Source organism: Mytilus californianus, unplaced genomic scaffold (genome assembly GCF_021869535.1).
Source record: "Mytilus californianus isolate M0D057914Y unplaced genomic scaffold, xbMytCali1.0.p SCAF_14, whole genome shotgun sequence".
Lineage (NCBI taxonomy): Eukaryota > Metazoa > Mollusca > Bivalvia > Mytilida > Mytilidae > Mytilus > Mytilus californianus.
Genome location: NW_026262626.1, coordinates 25,479,679 through 25,484,021, shown reverse-complemented (window position 1 = coordinate 25,484,021; position 4,343 = coordinate 25,479,679). Strand labels below are relative to the sequence as shown.

General features: G+C 32.2%; 1 long non-coding RNA gene across 1 annotated transcript; it reads right to left on the bottom strand.

Moving 5' to 3' along the window:
• Nucleotides 1-1,461: 1,461 nt before the first annotated feature.
• On the bottom strand, nt 1,462-4,067 carry LOC127724617 (uncharacterized). The gene is made up of 3 exons (XR_007992606.1): nt 3,745-4,067; nt 2,445-2,554; nt 1,462-1,580 (listed from the first exon to the last, which is right to left on the bottom strand). It is a non-coding gene; the product is annotated as an uncharacterized LOC127724617 (long non-coding RNA).
• Nucleotides 4,068-4,343: the final 276 nt, after the last annotated feature.

Here is a 4,343-nt window from a genome sequence, read left to right as displayed (position 1 = left end):
ATCATGATAATGTGAAAAACAATGACGTATAAAACATTTTGATAATCTTTTAAAAAATATTTTCTAGAAATATTTTCTGAACGTTTGAAAAATATCATGAACATCAAATAATGTTATAAAAATGTTTTTTGGATGTTTTCTTGCAAGTGAGACTGTGCCTAAAAAATATTTTCAAAATGTTTTAAGAAGATGTTTTTTGGTTGATATCTAGATCATATCAATAAAAAAATGTCTGTACTTTTGATTGAGTTTCCTGCTTTTTTAAAAAACAAATCATTAGTTAAATTAATTTATACACAGTGATTAATTCTATATACAAACAAGAATAAATCAGTTGATTTGCTAAGCATATGAAATTCACAATTCAAAGTCTCTAAAAACAAGAAGTATCTACAAATTTTGACACATCCAAAATGGCAGACACAACTCATCATGGTCAAGCCACTTACCAAATATGAAGTCATTCTGTTCATCAGCATAACTAATTAAAGTAATGAAAAATTTGAGAACATTCAACATTTTGAAATACAAAGTATAAGCAAAAAGGAAACAGGTGCCAGATACAAAAATGTTCACACATCACAGTTCATCACTATCAAGCAGCTCATTAAATATGAACTCATCTTTATCAGCAGTTTTGGGAAAAACAGCACTTGATGAAAATATTTGTTGGACAAAATCCGACAAATATAGGTGGACAGACGACAGACAGTGCAAGAAAGCCCACATTCCAACCACAATGGTATAATGTTTTTTTTTCACTCTTAACTTATATTACCTATCTTATACACATCATGCATATGTCAACCTGAACATGCATGACATATATGCCATTGGACATTATGCAAACATTATACACATTTTTAAGTTCAAGTTACATTGACTAAAACTTGTGTCCCAAATTCAGATTTTTCAATACAACTTCTCTTTCTAAACTAAAACGCTACACTTCTAATAGGGTTGTCCCCAAGGGTGACTGGGGAATAGAAATATGGTCACTACAGGTCTTCTTCCGACCGGCAGTAGAACCCTTGCCAAAGTGGGGCGTCCGTTTGGCTGTGCGGGATGTACAAGTACGCAGCCACGTCCGGTCAGAATGGGGACGTTAAATCCGATGCCTCGTGTAGAGAGAGTGCCACGCTCTCTGCACGTTAAGAACCCTTGCAACAACTCTTTGAGGGGTCCGTAGGTGACCTGTTGCAAGGCAAAATTGCTGTCCCTATCCAATTTACCCTCATTTTCCAGTGGCAGTCTAAATTTCCCCGACCTTCTTCCGGGACGACCTACATTACAGAACCTACCTTAGGCTATTGTATTTACTGTTAATTTGTTCTCGTCCTGAATATGCATGAAATATTTGCCACTGGACGTTAAGCAACTAACAATCAATCAATATAATAGGGTTACATCTTAAGTCAATAATCATTGATAATTGGCTGAACAGATGAGAACAAAACACCATTTTACATCAACTATTTGATTTATTTAAGAATACATTGAAAAGTCAATCAATTGTCTAATTCAAAATCACTTGGAATGTCTTGTAGTGTCTTATATCTTTTTCTTGCTGTGCCATGCTTCTGAAAAAAAAATTAATCTTACATTCATATATGAACTTCTTGCACATTCCTTTATTATAGAACGATTCATGTTGCCTGAAGGATATACATCCCCTCCCCTTTAAAGTTTTGAAACAAATAACGATGATAGTCTGTCGGAAGGGGACGATAAATGGCTGACCGTGTTAAGAGAGAGCAATATGCCACGCTGAACTTCATTTAGTTATTAAAAAAAAACACATAAAAAACTTTAGACTAGATATGTGTCCAGTCCAGAGTCTTATTTCGTATACTCGTTGATTGTTGTCTATCATATTTTTTTTCTTTTATTGTTTTGTATAAATCAGGCTGTTGTTTTTCTTGTTTTTTTTTTTAGTTTTCATTAAATGCATTGTATCATGTAAGGGCCTTTAAAAGCCCTGCTACATAATGTCATTAAACATCTTATTGTCCTTTTTAAGTGTTAAACTCTGTAGAGTGACATAGTTTACAACTTGTCATTTGTATCTAAGGGCATATGATACAGTCCTAGAAGTATACTATAGGCACATAATAACTTATCGAAGTGTTACGCATTGTTTATGCAATGATGATAATAATATAACTTAACTTCCGAGAAACACACAGATGTCATTAAATGAGTTGTTTATATGTATTTGAAATACTTCAAAGGAAAGCAAATATGTTTATGAAAGCACACTGTTGGACTAAAAGATTGATTTAAATAAACAACTTGTTTCTATTTTGTCACAAAAAAAATAATTTATTCAAATATCCAGATATCTTTTCTGTATTATATGCCCTTAATCTTGAATATAATGCATTGTTTATGCTAAATATTTGAATTAAATATGGAATAACAGTAATTCTGTATGAAAATCTTACTTCAAAAAAAAATTCTCCTGAAAGGTTGTAGACATTTCAAAGAACCTGCGCCACTTCCAAATTGTAAACCTGCATATTGAACTTGTCCTTTGTGGCTTTTCTTTTAGCTCCTGTTAAAAAATAAAAGATACATTGTATGTACATTGTGTGTATGAAGCAATAAATATAATTTTAAGCAACAGTTTATATTATCTTGCTTGTGCTGAAGTCTTACAAAGTCTTTGTAATGTTCATTAAGCTGTTAAGGGAAATTTAATTTACTATTTGCAAATACATACATACACTGATTTTACTAGAAAAAAAAATCTCCATATTCAAATGGTGCTTATATTAGTGTTATTGTAACTTGTTTGTGTGCCTCGGAAACAAGGTATTGAGTCATGCTTATTGCAAAATTTGTTGTTGGTTTAAGTCTGTCAAATTTCTTTTTCATAATACATGTATGTATTTAATGTAGGCAGTTAGTTGTTTTGTTTCAATTGTGTTGAGAAAAATTTAACATTTGTTTGTCAAGGCTTCAAAGTGGACTATATGGCATTGGTTTTCTCAGTTTTGAAAGCCGTACAGTGACCTATAATTTCTTTTATCCAAGTCATTTAAATTCTGGTGGATAGCTGTCTCATACACCTTATCGCTATTTCAGTATTTGGAAATCTGTCCCACTTGAACTTTTTACGTCAGCATACGTCATACAATAATACACCTTATCGCTATTCCCGCTTGACCCGAGAATCTATCCTGCTTGAACTTTTGACGTTAAACAACAATCACTTTTCCATTGTGGCATTAGATATTTTTTATGATGATGTCAAAATTTTAGGGAACTTGTGACAGTTGTGTGATGTCCAGTAATGGCGGACAAATAGCATTAAGGTGTATTACTTTCAATTGTGGTGTCAAATATTTTCTTATATGACGTCAACATTTTACGGGAACTTTTGTGATGTCCATGGCCAGTAATGGCCGACAAATAGCGATAAGGTGTATTGGCAATCAAACACACAAGCAACATATCCTTGTAATTTTATTATATCAATGAACAAATTCATAATTGGTGTACGTAGATGCTTGAACAGTGGCGGATTTAGGGGCCCCGACCCCCTTATGGAGCTACTTATAAGATAAATGTATAGACTATTTACAAGTATCACTCCAAACGTTTGCTTGCCTTGGCCAGGGGCCCCTTTTTTTCAAAACCTTGATTCGCACCTCCAAAAAACAGATGTAATTTGGTTCCGATTATGATTGAACACACAAAATGAATGCACAAGTTTCATCTTAACAGATTAATCATTCTTACCAAGTGAGTATATATCGCGTAACAAACAATTTTCTTGGCTCTCTTTGTTGATATCCTGTCTTCGTTTCGAAATTCAAATTTCAAAATCATTTCCGGTGATAAAACAAAAGTCGATTCCTGAAAAGGTCGGTTTTCCGTAAGGCATATAAACGATACGAAAATTGAACTTAGTACAGTTACAGTTTTCATTTCTTAATTTCTAAAATATACACGAACGAAATGAATAAACATTAAAGAACGGTGATTGTTTATTAATACATTATTGCTTAATTTCATGTTGACTCTTTTGAATTTTAATATAAGAAGGAATAAAATCTGACTTCAAGGATCTTCAAGATATCAATTAAGGATTTCAACCATAGTATCTTGCTTCTCATGATATTGATGAAATGTAGTACTATATCTTATCCTGAAAAAAAACGAGCTAATTCCACAAAACGTTGTTTGTAGGGTTTTGAATAAAGTTTAAATAAAATGTTATTTTAATATCCGTAAAATGTTGAATAAAATATCAGTAAGACTATTAAGCAATGTGTATGTCAGAATATTTTATAGAAAACATTTAGCTGATATTTTTCAGATGTTTTATGTAAAACATT